The sequence below is a fragment of the Typopeltis vanoorti genome, chromosome 4, assembly GCF_054136105.1.
Source record: "Typopeltis vanoorti isolate ZY-2024b chromosome 4, IOZ_Tvanoo_1.0, whole genome shotgun sequence".
NCBI lineage: Eukaryota > Metazoa > Arthropoda > Arachnida > Uropygi > Thelyphonidae > Typopeltis > Typopeltis vanoorti.
This window is the reverse complement of record NC_143552.1, coordinates 46,310,827-46,335,742: the sequence shown is the minus strand read 5'-3', so window position 1 is coordinate 46,335,742 and position 24,916 is coordinate 46,310,827. Positions and strand designations below refer to the sequence as shown.

Sequence of the window (24,916 nt, the reverse complement as noted above, 5' to 3'; positions counted from 1 at the left end):
AGATGTAATTTGCAGTCTGGTGGAGAGTAAGAAGAGGGGAGATATGATAGAGACCTACAAGTTGGTAAGGGGTTGTTATAAGCTCAATGATGGAGAAGTTCTACAGAGAATAGTGGGAGATCATGGGAGACCAGAGGTCATCCCTGGAAACTGTATAAAGAGGGTGTGAGTAGGGGAGTGAGAAGCAGGTTTTTTTCATGCAGAGTTGTGAATGATTGGAATGCCTTGCCTGAGAGTGTGGTGTCTGCAAGGAATTTGAGTATGTTTAAGACACGGTATGATGAGATGTGTGTGTGTGTGTGTGTGTGTGTGTGTGTGTGTGTGTGTGTGTGTGTGTGTGTGTGTGTGTGTGTGTGTGTGTGTGTGTGTGTGTGTGTGTGTGATAAAAGGACTGCCCAGACGAGTCTTTGACTTCATGAGGTCTCGGGGTAATAATAATATTATGTAACTCTTATTAAAAGTTAATCTTTAACAAGTGTTGTAAAAAGCTCAAGAGATAACGTCTAACTTTCAAGCAAGAATAAAAATATTTTTTTAGAAACAACTCAAGTCTACTTAATTAAAGCAGACTCTTCATTTAAAGTTTGTGACACTCTTAAGTCAAATCAACTAAATTAATACTTTATTTTAAATGATTCAGTATTTTCTCTACTGAAATTTTGCTTCTCATATGAAATTCTGGTCTTGGTTTAATTTCTAAGACTTGTGGTGGAATTGCTTATACAACTAAACTTCTATAGCCAGTAATTTGGTTCCATAATGCCTTACTATTTTAAATCCATGGATATACTGTATAAAAGTCCAATATGATGTGGAGTTGTAACAATATGAATTTTCTACAAAGGAAAAGATAATGCTGTAGTAATTTCTAACCGAAATTTAATGTTTCAAGTATTATTATGTAGTTATTATATAGGCATTGAGCTACATAATATACATCTTAATAAATGATATTCAGAAATACAAGCTTTCAAATGGGGTTTAGTTTCATCTTCAATCTAGGGACAGTGAGTCCCTAGATTGAAGATGGCTCACAATCAGAATCATTTATTATGAATCAAAATAAACAATTATGAAATAAACTTCTGTTGGCCTGAATGGCTGAGCAGTTAGCATATTTATTCTCTGACCAATGGATGTTTGCAATGGATGTTTACAGTTATCTTTAGGTGGGAATGAATTTCCACCAATTCATTGGGAGGCCTGAAGTGGCTTGAAAAAGTCCCATGTTAGGTCTCAAGAAGAGGATTTCCAGATTAGATAAAAAATACACCAAAAATAGAAAAAAAAATCTTTAGCCCATGCACAGCACTAATATTATATTATAAGTTTACAACCTTTCATGGATGGCAAACCCACCCCATAACTGATTTACTCAGCTGACAGACATATTTTTTTAAAAACAGATTAAATTACTATAAGCCAAGAGATAAAAAAAATGAATGATAGTGTTTTCATCACTAGTGTCAGTAGAATTCAGGACATGGTTTGACAGAGCACTTGCTCTGGTTCTGCCATGTGTGACGTCTCTTTTATGTTCCTTTAGATGCAATTCGATGAATTTTTCCATATTTGTACAGAGATTATTTGTTCACTGAAGAAGAAAATGCTACATATTCGAAAAGAAATAAATTTATTGCTAGTTTTGATATTGGGTGGCATTTTTGAAGTAGACTTACAATAAAAAAAAGTATGTTTTCAAAGTGAAATTCATGTTAATTTAGATGTATTATAAATTAAAATAAAATAAAAAATTAGGGATCACTTAAAGGTCAAAGCCAAATTAACTAGGAGGAGACCTCCACATCAGAGGTCTCCTCCAGTTATAAACCCAATAATGAAGATAGGAACCATTAATATAAAGAGTATTAATGGAAAGGAAATTGAACTTGCAGAAGAATTGGAAAAGTACCATGTGGACATAATTGGCATTACAGAGACAAAGAAGACAAACAAAAGTGAGAAGCCGGCCTGGTTGGCTGAGTGGTTAGCATATCCGCTCTCCAGCTGAAAAGCTGTAGCTTCAAATCTGCCATGGGCATGGATGTTTGTGATTGTCTGGGGAAATACTAGTGGTGGTGGTCAGCGGTAGATGCTGTTGGTGTAGACGATGAAGGTAGTTGCAATTGGTGGACTTTGGAGTGGTGGAGACAGAGGTGTAGAGTAGGTGTCCTCACTTGATGAGTCTTTGGACTCCCTGGAGGTGTTATGCAATAATAATAATAATTATTATTATCAAATAATAAGTACAGGATGCTATTTTCAGGTAATAATGATCAAGGAAAGGAAGGGGTAGCAATAGCATTCAAGCGTGAAGAAAATTTATTGTTGGAAGTTTTTTCCCACTTGGTTAAACTAATGACGAGACCTCAATAAAGGTCGAAACCGGTCTGGGCAGTGGCCCTTCCCTTAATGCATAGCATTATACATGTTCCGAAGAAGATGTGCTTTGCATTATGGGAGATGCTAAGACTAGGAGTGATGAGAGCTTGGTCCACCTTTACCACTAGTTGCCTCAGTCCTGAAGATACTTCAGGTGCAAACTTTGTTTGCTTACACTTGGATAAAGGAGTAAAATAAATTTATTAAAAATTTCTTGATTGGAAGGCAGTTTCAAGTAGAGCTATGTGGGCAAACTTCAAAACGGAGAAATGGACAATTAAACTTATTTGTGGTCAGTGGTCTCACAGAAGGTTCTTCTAAGGAAGTAGAGGAGGAATTTTTTTCAGTCATTGCAACAGGCAGCTGACATAAACAAATTAGAAAAAGTTGTCCATGTTGGAGATCTGAACAGCAAAGTAGGAAATGAATCTCACCAGGCATATAGGCACATTTTGGGAAAATTTAGAGAAAAGGGCAAAGCTAATAATAATGATGGTAAGTTTTCAACATAAAGATGTGTTCAAGTTCACATGGAGAGAAGACACAAGAAATAAGAAAAGCTGCATGATACATGTGTACAGGGAACTCGAAATTGGAAGTAACCACTACTTAGTACTAAGCAGGATAAAAATGGATACCACATTGAAAAGAACAATATAGTAAGAAAGTTTTAAAAAGAAATAAAATTGAGCAACTTTTACAGGTAAATTGTAGACTCAACTACGCAAACATTAGTAAAAAAAATAGTTGCAGCAGTCTGAAAACAAGAACCAAACCTTGGAGTCTCACTCACAAACACTGAAGAAGACACTTGATTCAGCTAAGGAGATATGTGGTGTAGTTGTCTGCAAGGATAGAAAAATAAGAACACCATGGTGGACACAAGAATTTAAAGAAGCAGTTCTGGAAAAGAAGAAAGAATACCAAAACTTCCCAACAAATAAGTCAGCAGATGCCCTAAAAGAATACAGAGAAAAAAAAATTTAAGTGAGCTGAGCTATGTGTAAAAGTAACTAAACAAGAGTCATGGGAAGACTTTGGTAAGAATATAGAAAATAAATATCAAGAAGGTAGTAAAATGTTCTAGAAGCTAATGAAGAAGCTTAGAAATGGAGGAAAGAGTACTGTAAAAGGAATAAGTAATCAAAGATGATAAAGGCAACATGAAAACTGAAGATAAGGATATCTTAGATGTCTGGAGTAATTACTTTGAAAGACTGTTAAATGAACCAAGCAGTGACAGAACCATACTAGAAAATTTTCAAGAGGAATGCAAAGGGAATACATATCAATCCTTGAGTGAGTTAAAAAAAGCCATCAAAAACTTGAAATGTGGAAAGGCAGCTAGAGTAGGTGATATTCGACCAGAAATGCTTAAGTCTGGAGGTACAAAAGTTTTGCAGTTGCTACACTGCATGATTCAGAAGCTTGGACAGAAGGTCAAATTCCCAGTGACTGGATTAGAGCTCTTATAGTACCCATCTATAAAAAAGGGAATAAAGCTGAATGTGAGAATTACAAAGGAATTTTGCTACAAGTGTTCCAGGTAAGGTTTATGCAAGCATACTTTAAAAAGAGGCTGAGAAAGATTGTGGAAGAGAAACTTGGAGAAGAACAAGCTGGGTTCAGGCCAAATAGAGGTTATCAAGATCAGATTTTTACTTTAAGGCAAATTGTTGAAGAAATTGTGGGAATATGACAAGAATCTGTACTTAAGTTTTGTAGATCTGGAAAAGGCATACAAAAAGGTGTCCAGAGAAAAACTTTTAAAAACACTACAATTGTATGTGGTGAATGGAACATTATACAAAGCAATACATAGTCTATATTTAAGCTGTCAGCAGTTAAACTTGAAGGAAATACAGGAAGACGGTCTGATGTAAAATTGGGGGTAAGACAAGGAAGCACATTATCTCCACTCTTATTCATCATGTATATGGATCACGTTAGGAATGAAAGTGACATTAGGCCTGTTATTAGAATTAAAGGAAATACAGGAAGTTAAACTTGAAGGAAATACAGGAAGACGGTCTGATGTAAAATTGGAGGTAAGACAAAGAAGCACATTATCTCCACTCTTATTCATCATGTATATGGATCACGTTAGGAATGAAAGTGACTTTAGGCCTGTTATTAGAATTAAAGATGTCCAACTTAGCTCTTGTCTGCATGGTTAGCCTAGTGGCTGTGTGCTTTGCAACCATATGCCTGGGGAAGGAATGTCTAGGTCTGATTCCCGTGGGTGACCTGAGGATCTTCCTCAGCCATAGCCAAGTTAGCCGGTCTCGGGCGTGGACAGTAGGGTTTTTTACCCAGTTTATCTTAGGATTTTTTCATCCAGCAAAGCAAGCAAACTGGCCTTGAGAACTCAACACTACAGACATAGGATACACCGGGATGCAGGGCTGACCACCTTATCCTGTGAACTGTTGATCCAATGATTAATAAACCCTTGACACCACAAGGTGAAAGAAGGTATTAAAAAAAAAAAAAAAAAAAAAAAAAAGGAAAATGAGAACTTAGCTCTTTGCTTTATGCAGATGATGTTGCAGTCAAAAACACAACTAGTGCAAGTCTCCAGGATTCTTTAACTAAATTGAATAACAGCTGTAACAAATTTGGCATGAAAATCAGCAATAAAAAGATGAAAACTATGAAAATAGGCAGGAATATAGAAAACTTCAGCTGCATTCTGAATGAAGATCCTACAGAACAAGTAAAATATTTTAGCTATTTAGGCACCGTTTTAGTGAAGATGGCAGGTTAAATCTGGAAATAGACAACAGAATAACCAAAGCTGGTATGGTGCGTAGCCAGATGAATAAATTTATATGGAATAAGGGAGAAATTAGCCAAAACACCAGACTAGCAGTACACAAGACAGTGTTCAAACCAGTTTTAAGTTATTGATCTGAAAGTTGGATTAGAAATAAAGCACTTGATAAAAGATTAGAGACCACAGATATGAAGGTTCTGAGAAAAATTAGGGGAGTGAACTGATGACATCAATGGCAGAATGATATTAATAATAAAAATATTAGAAAGGAACTTGACATTATTAGTATTCAAGAATGTGTAAGCAGAGTTAATTTATGGTAGTATGGCCACTTAAATAGAATAGCTGAGGAAAGGTTAGCAAAACAGGTGTTTGCTGCAAAGATGGCAAGGAAGAGATCCAGAGGAAGATCAAAGTCTAGTTGGATCGATTCAGTTAGAAGTGCTTTACAAGCACAAAATGTTACATATGACAAATGAAGTGCTCACGAGTAATAGATTGATTTGGGGAAAATTGTTGATAGGAGATTAATAATAACGTAAACTTCACACATTCGCTGCCACGTTCCTTGGGCATGGTTTGTTACCACACGCCAAGCACTTTCACTTCTACAAGGTCAGTACGAGTTATCTCGTAGCTGGCTTATCAGACAGAATTTTGTTTCATACATCAACTACGAGTAATCTCGTATCACCCCCACCTATGTCTTACATGCACTGATGACTGTGTAACTTGAGTTCAGAATCAGTGACGTTCAGCATTCAGTGCAGTAAGGTTTACTGCATCTAGTCTTACAATTACTTAAAATTATCTAAATAAAAACCTTCAATGATGCCATGGCCAGTAAAAGAAAGCTTACTGATGAAGAATTGGAAGCTTATGCTAATATGAGCGATGATGAATGGAATGAATTATTTGGTTCAGATTCTGAAGATGATTATAATCCTACAGATGACTCTAGCAATGACTCAGATGAAAAGAACAATTTTTTAAAAAAAGTGCCACTGTTTCACAGGCGTGTTCAACTGTTTTTTTTTTTGGGGGGGGGGGGGTAGATTAGTGTCACAAACTAAAGATATTCGAGATTATGGCTTATTTTCAAATAATCCTCAACAGAATTAAATTAATATACATGTATTTCACTTGTGTTTAGGAGGTGTTCGGGTTACTATGACAGCACTACATGATTAACACATTTGCTGCCAATGTGAGGCTCATATACCAATACACTGGTATATGAATAGAAGTCACTGGGTATAGCATTTTTCTTCAGGATAGGAGCGGAAAGCATGGTGGTGGGGTACTGCTTATGATAACTGATGACCTATGTCCTCTAAGAGTGGAGAATTTGGAAGGAAGGGAGACAAATGATTTTGAGAACGTATGGTCTGAGGTAGAGGTAGGCAAGACAGGATATTTAGTGGGGTGTTGCTACAGACCAAGGAGCACAGATGGGGACCAGGAGATGTTTAGACAGCTAAGTTTGGCAAGTGCAAGAAGAATGATTGTTATGGGAGATTTTAACTTCAGTAGTATAAATTGGAGAGAGGAAGATGCATGTAGCAATAGGGGAATGGAATTTCTAGAATTCTTGAGAGACAAATGTCTTAGGCAACATGTAACAGAGTGAACAAGAGGTTCAAAAGTTTTGGATTTGGTTATAGCATCAGAAGAGTTGATAATAACTGAGTTGACGTCTCTCCCACCAGTTGGAGAGAGTGACCATGTGGTTTTGACTTAGAAGATGAATAGACATGCAGGGGTATCAAAGAGACTGGAACGTATGTGGAATTATAAGGCAGGTGATTATAATAGTCTTAGACGTCAACTTCGGGACGTTTCATGGAGGGAGGAATTGGAAGGCCGGGATATCACTAGTGTGTGGGAAATTGTGAAAGAATATTTGTTATCAGCAATGGTAAGTTGTATACCACAAGTGAAGAAGAGGACACAATTTGGAGTAAAGTGGATGACAAACAATATTAAACAGGAATTGCATGCAAAAAAGAGGCTATTGAAGAGATATAAGGAGACAGGTGAAGAGATGCATGAGGAATATTATAAGACACAGGCCAGAAGAGTGACTAGTGTGGTAAGGAAAGCGAAACTGGAATATGAGAGGAGATTGGCCCTAAAATCCAAAGAAAATCCTAGGGAATTTTTTAGCTATGTGGCCAGTAGGAGGAGAAATGACTGTGGAAGAATGATATTGTGGGATAAAAATGGAAATAGAGTGACTGATGCAGAGGACATAGTGGAATTGTTCAATGAACACTTTATTGGAGTATTTCATGCTAGAGGAGTCAGTTTTAATGCTAGAGGGATAGGACTGGTTCGAGGTCTGGAGGTACAGGAGGAGAGTGTGTTTCAGATACTGAGTACTCTGGATGTCAGTAAAGCTGTGGGACTGGATGGTATTTCGCCACGAGTTTTGAGAGAATGTACTAGGGAATTGACAGTGCCTTTAACGTGGCTTTTCAATAAAAGTCTAGCTTTGGCAAAGGTGCCCAGGGAATGGAAGGAAGGTAAGATAGTGCCATTGCATAAGGGTGGTAACAGACTGGAAGTGTCTAATTATAGGCCAGTCTGTGTGTCATCAGTAGTTGTTAAGATCTTGGAGAAAGTAGTGAGGGACTGTATACAGCATTGGGCAGATGAGGGTAATGTTATCTGTGAGAATCAACATGGATTTGTGAAAGGACGCTCTTGTTTTAGCAATATGCTAGCCTTTTATAATAAAGTTACAAGAACATTAGATGAGGGAAAGGCATATACTGCAATTTTCTTAGACTTAGCGAAGGCATTTGACAGGGTGCCACATGATAAGCTGATATTTAAGTTGCAGCACATGGGTCTGGATGTCAGATTGGTCAACTGGATTCAGGATTGGCTGTCTGATAGGTATCAGAGAGTTGTGTATGGTGGAGCAGTTTCCAGGAGGCAGAGGGTTATAAGTGGGGTCCCACAGGGCTCAGTACTAGGACCTATATTGTTTAAACTTTATATCAATGACATAGCCAGTGGATTGCAGGAAGATATTCAGTTGTTTGCGGATGATGCAAAGCTGGGAAGGATTATTAGTAAGAGTGCAGATGTGGTAGCCCTGCAAGAGGATTTAAATAAGCTAGATAGATGGGCAAATGAATGGGGGTGTCAGTTTAATGCAGCAAAATGTAAGAACTTGAGGTTTGGGAAACATCGATGGGATGCTGCATACTCTATGGGAGGAGTTATACTGGAGGAAGTAGGGGAGACAAGAGATCTGGGGTTGATGATTGATAGAAACCTGAAGTTTAGGGGACATATTGCAAAGGTGGTGAAGGTAACACAGAGGATTGCTGCTATTATGAGAAGGACACTGACCTGCAGAGATAAGAGGGTTATCATTCCGTTGTATAAGTCTCTGATCAGACCACACTTGGACTATTGTTCTCAGATTTGGTCCCCAGGATTTGAAGGGGATAAATTAACTGTGGAAAGGATACAAAGACGGATGACAAAGATGGTTTCAGGACTGTACAAGGATAGTTATGAGGATCGGCTGAAAGAATGTGGACTGCAGAGTTTGGTGGATAGAAGAAGGAGAGGTGATATGATTGAGACTTTTAAACTGTTGAGAGGTGGTTACAGGGTTGACACTGGGGAGTTCTTTCGCTTGGTTGAACAGCGGGAAGGAGTGATGACAAGAGGCCATCCCTGGAAGTTACAAAAGGAAACTGTGAGCAAGAGGGTAAGGAGTGGTTTCTTTGTGTGGAGGGTGGTTGAGCCGTGGAATGCATTGCCTGATGGAGTGGTGGGAGCGAGAACGGTCAGTGAGTTTAAAGAGTGGTATGATAGACTTTGTGTTTCTCAGGGGGGGGGGGGGACCTCCCCTCGATGAGTCTTGACAGACTTTATGTCTTAGGAAGGACCTCCCTCGACGAGTCTTTTGACTACTTGGAGGCCTGAATAATAATAATAATAAATGAGCCTCACAAGCCAAATACATATATACTCGTATGTCGATTACCGACCCCCTATGCCAAACATGAGTTAACGCGTTGTATAAGCATGTTGTGGTGAGGACTATTTGAAAATAAGACATAATCTAAAATATGTTTAGTTTGTGAGAGTAATCTAAATCTTCCCCCTCCAAAAAAAAAAAACAGCTGAACACTCCTGTGAAACAGTGGCACTTTTTTTGTTAAATTGCTCTTTTTTTATATAGTATTTATATCAAACAATTTATAATTATCCAAAATGAAACAGTAGTTGTGTTTATTATAAATTAGGAAGTTGCACATAAGGGGGTGATTGGGAGGAATTCATTTTAATGATAGCATTGTCTTAGCCTATAAAAGCAATATCAGCATTTTTGTTCATCAAAAACATAAAACATGAAATAATATGAAACAAGTATGGCTGAGTATTCTTAAGTTGCTGGTTTTAGACACTATTCTCATCAATAGGTTTGAATCCCACAACTGTAAGATTTTGTTTGTTTGTTTGTTTGTTGAGATAGTTTACAATTTTGAACAATAGAGAGAACAATACATTTGACACATTTAAACAATAGAGAGAGTGGCTTTAGCAATAAAGAGAGGGAATGATGCAGAAAAGATGATAGTTATGGTGAGTACAAATGACCTGAGTGGTAGTATAAATCAGGTAGCAAAAGATTTAAGAAAATTGTTAGATATCATGAAGAAGAAAGTGTCAACGGGAGGATAGTGTGTGTGTGTGTGTGTGTGTGTGTGTGTGTGTGTGTGTGTGCTGCCTTGTTTTGACAATTCTGAGTTAAGTAGAAGAGCGATGATAATGAATGATATGATTGCAAGAATGTGTAAAAAAAAAAAAAAAAGAGGTCTGGAATTTGTTGATGTCTGGAGTGTGTTTGAAGGCAAAAGACAGCTGTATGCAAGAGATGGGTTGCATCTGAACATGGAAGGTCATAAGCGATTGAAGAAGTTACTGTTTTCTGAACAAGTTGAAGTAATTGGGCAGGGAAACTAAAATTGAAAAGGTTGAGTGTAAGGGGGAGAAACTTAAGCAGTGATTGTATATTTGTTGATCCTTATTCGCAGAATAAATTGCAGAATAAAGTGGATAAAAATCGGAATGGGACTACTGAAATTAGTGATATGTACATCAGTTCTAAAGCTGGTACAAGAACTAAAGAGAATCTGTAATTTTTGTATACTAATGCAAGAAGCATTCGAAATAAGAGGGAAGAATTTTTGGCATTAGTCAGTGCAATCTAACCAAAAGTTTTAGGCATTAGTGAAACTTGGCTGTCAGCAGAAGATGTGGTCACTGGAATCTAATGTGATGGGTACAGTATTTTCAGGGAGAACAGAGAAGACAGAATGGGGGGGGGTACTGTTGATGATAGCTGATAAGTTGCAGCCAAAGAAAGTAGTACATCTAGATGATAGACATGTGAATGATAGTTCATTTAAAGCGGTCTGGTGTGAAATAGTGACAAACGCAACCAAATATACAGTTGGTTGCTGCTATAGGCCAGGGGGGGTGCAGGGGGTGATATTGAATTCATGCATCAGCAAATCAGTGAGTGCAGGTTTAGTGATTATTATGGGGGATTTTAATTATGGTGATATTAATTGGAAGGAGGAAATATCACATGGCAAAAAAGGAAATGGAATTCATACATCTTCTACAAGATAATTACTTGAAACAGCACATAACTGAAGGGACACATGGTGTGAGTGTTGGACCTGGTCAGTGGTTCAGAGGATATATACATAAGTAAGGTGTCCTCGTTACCTCCAATTGGTGAGAGTGATCATGTGGTATTAAATTGGGAGGTCGCAAAATTTGTGGATTTCTCTCTTAAGAAGGGGTATATATGGAACTACAGGTTAGGCAATTATAACAAGTTCGAAGTGAGCTTACAGCCATTCCATGGAAGAACATATTGCAGGGGAAAGATGTTAGCAGTGCATGGAATAAAATCAGCAAGTATCTGAGGAAGGCAATATCAGATATTGGGGACACAATATCAGGCAATATTGTGTCCCCAAGGTCAGGAAGACAAACAAGGTAGGCATTAGATGGATGAGTAATAGCATCAAACTTGATCTGCAAAAAAAAGAAAATGTTATGAAGAATTTACAAGAAAAAGGGCAATCAGTACACCCATGAGCAGTAGAAGGCTCATGCTAGGAAGGTTACCGGCATAGTAAGAAAAGCTAAATCAGATTACGAGAAGACCCAGCCAAGGAGATCAAGAGTAATCCCAAAGAGTTCTTCCGCTATGTGGCAAGTAAAAGGAAGAATGACTTTGGAAGGATAACTTTATGGGTGCTGACGGTATTGAAGTGACAAATTCAGATGTAATAGTAGAGTTACTGAGTGATCACTTTTCAAAAGTCTATCACCCAAGTCAGGACATCTCTGTACCTGTAGCAATAACTAATGTGAGAATTGAAGTTAAGAAATCAGAGGTACTTAGTATATTGCAAAATTTAAATGCAAACACTGCTGTAGGTTTAGATGGAATATCAGCTCGGGTATTGTGTGAATGTGCGAAGCAATTGTCAACACCTCTTACTTGGTTATTTAACGTAAGTTTGAACTCTGGTATGGTCCCTAGGGAGTGGAAGGAAGGCAAAATAGTTCCTTTGCATAAAGGTGGCAATAAAACTGTGGTAGTTAATTACAGACCAATCACCATCTCGGGAGTGGTGGTAAAAGTATTGGAAAAGTTGGTTAAAGACAAAATTCAAGAATGGGTGGATCAGGATATGATACTCTATAGGGGCCAACATGGTTTTGTTAAAGGTCGATCCTGCCTTAGCAATGTATTAACTTTTTATAATAGAATGACATCTGAGTTGGACAAAGGAAATGGCTACACAGTGGCACTTCTGGATTTTGCTAAGGCTTGTGACAGATACCCCATGGAATACTGTTGCACAAATTGGAGCAGACGGGGATGGATACTAAACAGGTGATATGGATAGGAGAATGGCTCAGGGAGAGATACCAGACGGTGGTGTACGGAGGAGCAGAGTTCAGGATGAGGCAGGTGACCAGTGGTGTACATCAGGGCTCTGTGCTTGGCCATTGTTGTTGTTTAATTTGTACATAAATGATATAGGAAATGGCTTAAAGGGAGATATTCAGTTGTTTGCTGATGATGCAAAGTTGGGTAGCCCAATAAAAAATCAAGCTGATGTTGAGAATTTGCTTATGAAGCCATACAGATCGCAACCAGTGCAAGCTCTTCGTGTAGGTGACAAAAAAAAGAACAGATTTTTGTGCTAATCTGTTAAGAGGACATGGAGGACGACACCTTCCTACAAAGGTTGATTTTTAGTGATGAAGCAACCTTTCATATAAGCGGTAAAGTTTTGCGCCACAATGTTCGCATATGGGGACTTGAGAATCCACATGAAATTATACAACATGAACGTGATTCACCAAAATTTAATGTTTTTTGCACGGTTTCTGTTAGAAAGGTTTATGGCCCTTTCTTTTTTTGAGGAAAACACTGTTACAGGAAACTCCTATCTTGAAATGCTGCAGGACTGGCTACTTCCAGCTGAATGAAGAATCTGAAGATAACATTTTTCAGCAACACGGAGCACCGCTGCACTGGAACCTCCAAGTTCGTTAGTTTCTAAACAAAATATTGCCTCAGCGTTGGATTGGACGCATGGGACCTCACGACTTGGCACGACACTCTTGGCCTCCAAGATCTCCAGACATCACACCGTGTGACTTCTTTTTATGGGGATATGTAAAAGACTGTGTTTATGTTCCTCCATTACCCGCTGACTTGGATGAACTCAGAACCAGAATCACGGCTGCAGTAAATTCTGTGACAGAAGACACTCTTAGATGCGTTTGGGATGAATTCAACTATCGGCTTGATGTTGTCTGTGCAGCAGGTGGAGGGCACATTGAGCATTTGTAATTGTGGTGAGTGAAACTTTAGGCCTTTCTTCATACTTGGTAATTTATTTTGTAACCGTACCACATTTTCATTATTAAATATAATTATTTAAAATCAGGTCATTCTTTTTGAAACACCCTGTATAATCAACTCTTTAATGTGTGCCTGCAGGATTATGTTCTTTTCTTTCTCCAATAAGAGATGAATAATCTATGTTAACTTACTAAAGAAAATGTAGCTCTGTAGAAATACAGAAATAAAGAAAATGCATTGTAGAAATGCAGCTTGTATTTTTAAGACACAGCTTACTTCAGAAATACCAGAAGCAGCAGCAGTAGTAGTAGCATTTAGAACTTCTTTATACAAAGAAAATCTATTTCTAAAAATTAAAATAATTCAAACTACTATGCATTATTCCTTAAAAAACTGATAACAGGGCAAGAAACTAAAACAAGGTAGTGGCTGTAATAAACAAACTGCAAACAGTCCAGTAAAGGAATTTAACATTATATGTTGCTCATAAAAGTGGAATAACAATATATCTAAAACATGATGAGATAGTTGGCCTCATATGGAAGTAGCAAGGTTTTTTTCTGCAAGAAACTCAGGCAAATCATCCAAGAAAAAATGCAATTTACAGACAAAAAAATACTTTTGGTGGGAGTGGGCAGTAGATGGCAGTAATGTCATTGTGCATAGTTAGTGAAGATATTGGTGAAGTTATCACATCAGATAATGGCAATGATGCAGAGGACCCTGAGATGCAGAAACAGAGAGGTTATGATTCCATTGTATAAGGCCTTGATCAGTCCTCATATGGATTATTGTGCACAGATTTTGTCGGCAGGTTTTTATGGTGACGAGGATATGTTAGAAAGGATCCAGAGAAGATTCACAAAGGTAGTCAGTGGTCTTTGGAATGTGAAGTACGAGGACAGACTGAGAGAATGTAAGTTGCAGAACCTCGTGAATAGGAGGAAGAGGGGGAGGGATATGATTGAGACATATAAGCTGGCAGGGGTTGTTATCAGGTAGACATGGAAGAGATTTTTCATAGAATAGGAGAGAGGAGTAGAACAAGAGGTCATTGCTGGATGTATAAGGAGGGTGTGAACAGAGGAGAAAGGAGCAAGTTCTTTGCATTGAGGTTGCATTATCATTTCCTTTTCTATCTGCTTAAGTTATGGTCCATGTTTCTGAACCATATGTTAGGAAAAGTCTTGCTACTGAGTTATGGATTCTTATTCTTGTTTTCTTGCTTATCAAATTTGGACTGAATATCTGATTGATAGTTTTTGTTATTCCTATATAATTGGTTATTTTGTTATATGTCTTTTTCTATTTCATAAGAAAAATGGTAGCCTAGATATTTGAATGTATTAACCTGTTGTATAATATCATCGTTAATGCAAATTTTGCTTCTAATTTGGTCTGGGTCTTTAAATGCCATAACTTTGGTTTTGGAAGTGGAGATTTCAATATCGTATGTTTTTGCTATTTCATTTAATGAAAAGGCTGCTTGTTGTAGTGAATCTTCGTTATTTTCAATTAGAACCTGATCATTGATGAATAAAATTGCATTGATGTTGGTGTAATAATTTATGTGAATGCCAAAAACTGGTTAAACACACACACACATATTGAAAATTGCTTTAATTAATTGGTTAGGAATGTTGTCATCTTTTAAAATTTCCAGTAGCTTATTTATGACTGACTTTATCAAAAGCCTTTTTATAATCGATGAATAATATATGGTTCTGTAAACTGAATTCTCTTCTTTTTTTCTATCAGGAGCTTGATAGTGAAAAAGGCATAAGTGCAGTACAGGATCTGCCTTTACAGAAACCATTTTGTTCCTCTCCAAAAATATTTTCATAATATTTAGTTAATTTGGAATTCTGTAAGGGAAAAGATTGTTTAAATCATTATTATATTTGTGTATTAAATATCATTATATTTATGCAGCTATTGGGAGTGAGAGATAATTACCTAATCCATTTCTAGAAAGGACCTGTGGTTATGAGCGTGTTGAATCTGGTAAGAGCATCAGAAAATTTGTCTGTAACCAGACTATCCACTTTATCTCTGAATGGAGAGAACGATCATGCAGAGAACAGTAATTAATTTGTGGAACTAAAAAACTGATCACTATGACCAACTCAGGTAGCAGTGTAGAGCATGCAGTTTCTTATGCCACAACATAAAAAAACTGCAAGGAAAGAATGTTTGTAATGCATGGGATTGTAATACAATTAAGGAATATTTAAGGAAAGCATTATAAGATTGCATACCTAGGATTAGAAGGATAAATTGGGCAGAAATTATGAGGGGGAGAGGTCTGGAAAGATCTGATAAACACCTAGAACAAAAATTAATTTTATGTCTTTTTATATATCCTAAAAGAAAAAGAACAAATTATTACAATTTGATGAAACACTGGGGTTAAAGGGTTTTAAGATAGGTTCTCTTAACCATCTTAAAACCCTTTTAAGATGGTTAACTGATGGTAACATCAGTTGTTAAAGCAACTGATGTAACTGATGGTTACATCAGTTGCTTTAACATCATTTTTGTTCTAAGTTTTTATCACCTAAAACAAAATTATCCAGATCCCTCCCCCTCTTGAAAATGGTTGGATAGCATTTAATCATTAAGCAGAAGCTGATCGGTAAGATCATGAACAATAGAACAGGAGGAGGGGTGACTTTCATGGTGAGGATCACAAAATCAGATTATGGGAGAACATTAGCCAAGGAGGCCAAAGGAAATCCCAGAGAGTTATTTGCTATGAGGTAAGCAAATCAAAGAATGATTATGAAAAGATGACTTTAATAAATGGTGCTGGTATGGAATTGACAAAGCAAAAGAAATGGTAAATTACTAAATGATTATGTTTTGAGTGTGTGTATCATGCAGTGCACCATGCATTGACTGATGCAACAGAGATTGTGACAAGAGTAGAGGTGGATGAACTGAAGGTGTCATGATATTAAGAGATCTCAATGAAAATACAAGTATGCTATTCAACCTCATGCTTGTATTTTCATTGTGAAATATGACAGGATACCATGTGTAACTGGCAGTGTCCCTAACCAGACTGAATTTAAGCCTCACCACTTGCAGAGTGTCAATGGAATGAAAAGGGAGCAAAATAGTTCCATTAGATAAAGGAGTCTCCAAGACTAAGATATCAAATTATAGACCAATTAGTATCCTAAACATTGTAGTTAAGTTAATTATGCCATTGACCAAATTTTCCAAGTTGGTGAAGGGTATATATAATTCAGGAATGGATGGAATCAACAGGAACATGATACTCTTTGGAAGACAGCATTTGTCTTCGTGGAGGTTAGGTCCTGCCATAGTAATTTATTAACTTTCTACAGTTAAATAACAGTTGAGGTGGATAAGAGAAATAGTTATACCATGAAACTGCTACAATTTATAAATGCATCTGACAGGATACTATGTGTAACTGGTCTATTTGGGTATAGGATTAGGTGGCTGGATTTCTTGAAGATGTGGAAGTGGTGGAGAGGATTCAGAATGAGTGATCAAAATAGAGACTGGTCTATCCTATTATGTAAGTTGCAACAAGGTATAGACGTAAAAGTATGAATACGAAGTTGATGACATGGACATGTAGATAAGAGAATGGCTGATATGGCAAAGCTGAATCAAAAAGCTAGCCTGGTTGACCAAGTGGTTAGCGTACCTGCTCTCCAACCAACAAGCTACAGGATACTCTACCTGAAACCAAATTGTAATGGTGATATATAAACAGAAAGCCTCATAAGCATGCATCATTATGAACTTTGTGAAAACATCCATTAACTGTACTGTTGTATGTGGAATAGCAAATCTGACAACAGAGGAGATCAATTTTTATTGCAAAAGGAAGAAAGTTAAAATGAGTTTTCTAAAAGCTGATCATACAGAATAATTTAAAAAAAACTTTCCAGGTGGACCTTTCATTTGATTGCTTCAGGTATAAAAGTGGCAGATTTAAATAATGTTCTAGTTATTTAAAGGATTTAAATAAGTTTCTAATTATTATATCATTTCTAAAGTAAACTAAAAATAATTCATGAGCAATATCTAAATACAGAGTTAAGGTTATCCGACTTTATCAGAATAAAATCAATCAGATGATAAAAGAATTCAGATTTAATCATTTCTGAACAGGGCTTAATTTGAGTCCAAAACAGTTGATAATGAAAATTAAACTATTCTGAATTCAAACGGGGTAAGATCAAACATTTTATTTTATGAGCATATAAGATAGTCACTGACTTAGCATGTGAAATGGGATTTTATTATTATTATTACTGTTGTGGATCTCCAAGGAATTAATAGACTCATTGTAGGAGGTTCATCTCAGACAACACCAAGTCTATCATACCATTTCTTAAACCCATTCAATGTTTGCATATTCACCACCCTATCTGGTAATGAATTCCACAGGCAAACCACCCTCCATGCAAAAAAGCCATTTCTTGACACCTGCTTTAGCAATATCCAGGAATGACCTCTTGTCCCTGTTCCTTTTTCAATTCTGCATTATCATAATAAATTTAGTTTAATCCTTTATCCAAGTGTAAGCAAACAAAGTTTGCACCTGAGGTATCTTCAAGACTGAGGCAACTCATGGTAAAGGTGGACCAAGCTCTCACCACTCCTTGTCTTAGTATTTCCCATAATGCAAAGCATATATCCTTGCGGACATGTATAATGCTGTGCATTAAGGGAAAGGTCACTACCCAGACCGGTTTTGAACTTTATTGAGGTCTCGTCAGTAGGAGCCAGACCTAGAAGTGGTGATACTAAGGCAGAAGCAATGGAGAAGTCATATTTACCTATACGAGTTGCCAAAAGGTGTACCACCTTATTTTTAAATTACTCTGGATTTAGAGAAAGATGGTGGAAGTTTCTTTTTTTTTTTTTTCAAACCAAGTGGGAAAAAACTTCCAACATCTGCATTATCATGTCTGGGCAATACACTCACTATCTTCCCTCTCACACTTTTATGCTGCATAGTTCCTAACATTAACCTCGAATCTCTTGCTACCTGACTCGCACTAGCTCTTAAATCATTGGTATCAACTATCACTCCATCTCATTGACCTTCTCACCTTGCTTTATTGCCATAGACACTATCATTCCTCCCACAAATCAATGACTTTCCATACATTACTCTGCTCACAGACTTTCTCTCATTCCCTGATTTTGTCCATTCTCTCTCCTTCTTCCATTTCCATAACTTTCTCTCACTTCTTGTCTTACAACAGTCAGGCTTTCAATAATCCTCTAATCACTCTTTTCATATGAGGCAATTCATTTTTCTTACCTTTCACTTACTCCAGTATAATTTCTTTAAATAACGGCTTCAAACAAGTAAGAGAAAACTGAATATAATTTATTACGCCTATAATTTTGCTCAATATGTTATGAGCTTCATTCAGGGCAAAGGCAGAAAAACTGGTAACAACATTTAAATTCTGAATACAAGAATGAGTTCATACAGCATGCATATAATATCAAGTCTTGGTGCAGCTGTACAGTTGGAGGAAACTATTAGAGTTCAGAGACATGGGTATAGATGTATAGTTAATTAAAATTATACACCATTAACAGCAATTGCTTCCCAAAACTTAGAGATAGACATGCAGCCCATCCAATTAAGATTAGGACAGTGGCATACAGCTTCACATGATTTGAAAAATAGATAATCAAATTTGAACCTACTGTAGTGAAGCATCTTGGTATGATTCCAGTGAACTCTATGTCGATGCCATGAGAAGCTGGGCCAATTCCAAAAATCTTATTATATAATCTGGATATTCTTGGATTCTAACAGTAGCAGTACAGCCAGTCTGTCCAAAGTAGCAAAGATGACAAGAACAGGGTATTTGATAACCACCAGGCAAGGATATATATGTGATAATGTATCTCTGATAAGTAGCAAGAAATATGAGAGCTTCTGAGCTGGTTTGAAGATGATATGCAAATTATATTTGCAAAGGATTTTTGCTATTTGCTGAGATGTTCCTTTAAGGTAGAGTATGCTGATCCTTTTAACATCAGATTGCAATCTGGAAGAGGGATAATAATTATGAAATATTTTCTGTATCAAGGTCTCACTGTATCCATTATGTAATAGAATAAATTTTGTTTTATTTAATTCTTCTGATAGAAGAGACTCGCAACAAATTGTGTGTGCTCAGTGCACATGGCATTTGATAATACCTATTATGTGTGAAGGATGATGATGTGAAGATGCATGGATATATCTGCCAAAGGATGGCTTCCTGTAAACAGAAAATTTAATATCACCAGCAAAGTTACAATGTATTAAAGTATTCAAAAAAGGGGAGACTGTTGTTAGATTCATGTTGAATAGTGAGCTTGATGCAAGTACATAAGGAGTTAATTTTATCCAGAAATTGAAGTAGCTGATGCCATCCACAAAACATTGCCAAATGCAAGGTTGAAAAGAAATGGTATTAGAAATCAGATCTTCTAAATGCTCCATAAACTAATCAGCTAAAGCAGGTGATATAGGACTACCCATAGCAGTACCCTCGATCTGCTGAAATAATTTATTACACCAAGTAAAATAACTGATATTGATAACTTGAATAATTTGACAATATCATCAGGGAAATCTACTTGTAAAAGCTGTAGAGTTTCTTGAAGTGGTATATTTGTAAATTTCGCTTCCTCTTTCAGCACTTCATCTTCAAGGAGATAAAGATCTGAAATCTGCATCTCCATCTGCATCCTACACTGATTCAAGATTCACTGAAGCTGACACTATCTTTCATATCTTCTATATCTCCAATTGCCTATACCTACACATCTGATTTACCTAATATCAAGTGCACAGCCACCTCGTGCTCACTTCCTCCATCCTCCCTTCTTGAGCACACTACTTGTAATGCTCTCCCAACAAACTCTTTTCTGCAACACCACTATCACTACCAGCGATACCTGAGTGATGATGCCATAAACCAGGTACTCCTTTAAGATCAGTCGTTGGCTGCATAGGATGTCCCACTTATAAGGTATCTAAATTCTTATCCAATTTACTTGCTACTTCAACTAGAAGAACTACTACTTATATAAAAAACACTTTAGATTTTAAAAATAAAAATTCTGATCTTCATCTGGATGTTCCAATATTATGATCAGTTTAGATGTTGTATCCTTGTTTATTAATATTCCTTTATTGGACACCAGTGAATTACTTAAAGCAGAATTTCCTTTGGATGGTGTTCAATTATTTGATTTTATTATACATTCTGGTTATTTCACCTCTAAAAAACAAATCAAAGGAACAGTCATGGTAATCCTATTTCTCTTACTATTGCCAACTCATAGAACATTTTGAACAATGTATCTTTGATAATATTTGACCTATACCTACACATTGGTACAGATTTGTGGATGATATTTCTGCAATTTGGAATGGCTCTTCCTCTAAGTTAGTATCTTTCCAAATTAAATGCATTTCATTCCATCATCTTAGAAGAAATAAATAACCAATAAGCCTTTTTAGATCTAATTCTCTGTCAACCAGAATGCAGCCTACATTTTTCAGTTTTTTTTGGAAGAAGACTCATAGGCTGTTATATCCACACTGAATCTCATCACCATCCTACTCAAAAGGCTGGAACTATTAAGACTTAGTACACCATGCTCATTCTTTATGTTCTTTAGATGAACTTTCACAGAAAGAATTACAATATATTAAAATCCACCATTTTATCAAATGGTTTTAAGAATTCTTTCATCAGAAATGTTTTTAACAGTTATGATATCTCTACTTATTCCAGTACAGAAAAAAATATTTCACATTCTTATCCCCTGAATGCAAGGAATTTCTGAACATGTAGTGAAATTTTAAAACCACTAAATATTTTTGTTGCTTGCCTTTCACCCTGTCAGAAAAATCTGCACCTTTCTTGCTTCTCGTAAGGATAAGCATCAACATCTAAGTTTTCCAGGCATCTATCACATTCTTTATTCTTGTGGGTTATCTTATTTTGGACAAACCAGAAGATCTACTTTTATTTGTTTAGAAAAAAACAAGTTTTATATTAAATACCATGAGCCTGAACAGTCTGGACTTGCTGAACATGCTATTGGAACAAGACAAGAATCCTTCCTCAAAAAGTCATTTCCTCATAGAATGTCTTTATAAAGAAATGTGAAACTTTACTTCATTGTCCTGTCCTAACTTAAACAGATCTAATAATCTACATCTATCCCCTTTATGCGATATAGTACTTTTAAATCTGCTAATCTTTCCTAACTTGATTTCTATATATATATATATATACATCATTTTTTTTTTAAGTTAGGAAATTATTCATTTTATTTAGTTATCTTACATTATCTACTTAGGTTGCACTTTATAGAATTGTCTGCAATTGTTTAATTGCCATTCTATGATCCTGTGACATACTTATGACAAATAATCAAAAAGTTAACATTGAATAAGTTTGTAACTGTTAATATTTGGTCCCTTGACACTAAGTATGAGAAAATTTTCTTTTTGGATTTATTAGTGGACCATAGTTCTTTATAAATATACACAATCGTCGACAAGTTTTGCCAGTTAGATCTATCTGGCTTCTTCAGGAGAAGAAATGGGTACACTAACGTTAAATGCTAAAAAAGAACGGAGTAACAACAGTTAAATTAATTAAAATTGAAATGATGCATAACATCAAGAACATGGAGCTTGGAGTATTAGTCACTGTTTGTTAATCGCGTTTTATAGTTTTTCGTGAAGTTCAGTTCTGCTAAGCATAGTGAATTTATTAAGCTTTTCCAAATGTCTTTTAGTATCATGCCTTGATTTCTGTTGAGATTGTCTCCTGTCCGGAGTACCAGTGCAGCTTCTTCCAAGTTTCTACATCTGAATTCTTTTCAATGTACAGCATGGAGCTGTTGTCCGAATCGATGGAGTGGTTTGAAATCGAAAAATGATGGGCTAATCCTAAGGTGTCTGTTCTGTTGTTGTTGACATCCCCTATATGTTCTTTTTTTCAGATTTCTAGGCTTTGTGATGTTTGGCCTATATTGAATAAGTTTTTTAAGTGAGTTTTCCTCCATTTTTATATTTCTTTTGATTATGTCAATTCATGGTATTCCATATTCCATTATTCCATACAAGTAGATCACATTCCTTTCATCTGCCCTCACATGCAAAATTCCGCAGACAAGCATTTGCTAAGTTATTATCTTGGTTACCCAATGCTGAATATTTTATCTGTTTTCTCATCTCCATGGAACTCAAGTGACCATATCTGAGTATGGTTGCCTGGAGAAGTCCTGCAAAGTGGGAGAATAACTTTTTTAATTCCTACATAGTCTCTTCAATACTGCCATCATTCTTAGCCACCTTAGCAATGCTACCTTTAAACCAGTATTCCTAAGTAGCTCTCAGGCTCAGGAACTAGCTGTCTCAGGTTTGCAATGTCTTCAGTACAAAATGCATAACTTGGTATTTAGCAACATAAAATTGATTCTCCTAACATCTGCATATACAGTAGAATCATTCTTTTCAAGTCTGTGCAAGAATTATGCATCAAATATTCTTCATCACCTGTAGCAACTTTATATCATCAACATATAATTGGGTGTATGCCTCTAGACAATTCTCAATGGCATAAATCATCATTAAAAGAATTAATCTTGTACCAATGATGCCTATGGCATTGATAAAGTTTTTTTGTCAGTTTCCCTCCATTTTTATAATTCTTTTAATTATGCCAACTCACAGTAATTCATTATTGAAATGAATAAATCAATCATCATCATCAAATTCCAGATAGATAGCTGCAAGGGATGTAGAGGATACTATGGTAGTATCCTCTACATCAGGAGTTTATATTATTATTAACTGCCTATTAACAATTTTACTCCAAACTGGTTGAAATATGTCAGTTCTTATATTTTGGTCTTCTGCAATTTTAACTGTTTCAATCCACCTAGACTCTGATCTTCCTCTTGGTCAAAGAACTGGGATACACCTATAGCCAGAAGTGGCTATAAAAAGGATTAAAACAAAGAAAGAAAGAAACCACCTTAGATTAGCTCTACTTACATTTCTGATTATTAAGAATATCAAGTTTTTTACTAATATCCTTAATAATACTGATGCCATATGTTCATCCCTACTCTCAAATTTTTCTCAGAACTCTCATACTGTAGTCTCTATTCTTTGATTAACTGTTTTATTTCTAATAAAACTCTCAGATTCATAAATGAAAATTAGTTTGAACACTCATACAGACAGCTAGTTAAGAGTTAATTGCTTAGACTAATTTCTCTCTTATTCCATATGAATTTATTCAACTTGGGGCTGTTCCATGGAGGACAGAATTGGAAGGCCAGGATATCATTGTGAAGGGAAATTGTGAAGGAATATTTGTTATCAGCTGTTACAATATCAAACAAGAACTGCAGTTGAAAAAGAGATTATGGAAGAGATATAAGCAGAAGGATGGAGAGCAGATGTATGAAGAATATAAGACGCATGCCAGGAGAGTGACTAGTATGGTGAGGAAGGCAAAACTGGAATATGAGAAGAGATTGGCACTAAGATCCTAAGGGCATTTTTTAGCTATGTGGCCAGAAGGAGGAGAAAGGATTGTAGAGGAATGACATTGCGCAATAAAAAAGGAAATAGAGTGTCTGATCCAGAGGACATAGTGGAGTTATTCAATGAGCACTTTATTTGAGTATTTCATCCTGGAGAAGATGTGCTGTAGCATAAGGGCAGTAGTGAAAATAGTGCCGTTGCATAAGGGCGGTAGTGAAGTAGCAGACTGGAAGTGTCTAATTATAGGCCAGTTTGTGTGTCATCAGTAGTTAAGGTCTTGGAGAAATTAGCAAGGGATACAGCGTTGGGCAGATGAGAGTAATGTTATATGTCAGAATCAACATGGATTTGTTGAGGGGTGCTCTTACTTTAGTAATATGATTGCCTTTTATAATAAAGTGACAATAGTTGATGAGGGAAAGGCATATACTGCCATTTTCTTAGACTTAGCGAAGTCATTTGACAGGATGTCATATGATAAGCTGATATTTAAGTTGCAGCACATGGGTCTGGATGTCAGATTGGTCAACTGGATTCAGGATTGGCTGTCTGATAGGTATCAGAGAGTTGTGCATGGTGGGGCAGTTTCAAGGAAGCAGAGGGTTACAAGTGGGATTCCACAGGGCTCAGTACAGGGACCTATGTTGTTTAACCTATATATCAATGACATTGTCAGTGGATTGCAGGGGGATATTCAGTTGTTTGTGGATGATGTGAAGCTGGGAAAGTTTATTAGTAATAGTGCAGATGTGGTACCCTGCAAGAGGATTTGAATAAGCTAGATAGATGGGCAAATGAATGGGGGTGCTGGTTTAATGCAGCAAAATAAGTCAAGAAGTTTGGGATCCCGCTGTTCTTTCGGAACAGCGAGAAGGAGCGATGACAAAGGGGCCCATCCCTCGAAGTTACAAAAGGAAGTTGTGAGCAAGAGGGTGGAGTGGTTTCTTTGCATGAAGGGTAGTTGAATTGTGGAATGCATTGCTTGAGAGAGTGGTGAGAGCAAGAAAGGTCAATGAGTTCAAGGAGTAGTAGACTTTGTGTTTCCTAAGAAGGACCTCCCATGGTGAGTCTCTTGACTCCATGGAGGCCTGAATAATAATAATAATATAGATGATGAATAAGAGTGGAGATAGCGTACATCCTTAAAAAATAAATTACACGATAACCACAATAATTAACTTTAATGAAATGAAAGTGCAGATGTGATATTTTAAGGATACTTGTGACATAAAGACTGAATAATATAAGT

At 36.5% G+C, this 24,916-nt stretch overlaps 1 protein-coding gene across 1 annotated transcript in view; it reads right to left on the bottom strand.

Annotated features, from left to right (window-relative positions):
* Positions 1 to 24,916, bottom strand: part of LOC150107279 (actin-binding LIM protein 2-like) — a 508,439-nt gene that overhangs the window by 263,813 nt on the left and 219,710 nt on the right. The gene's annotated exons all lie outside the window — the stretch shown is intronic.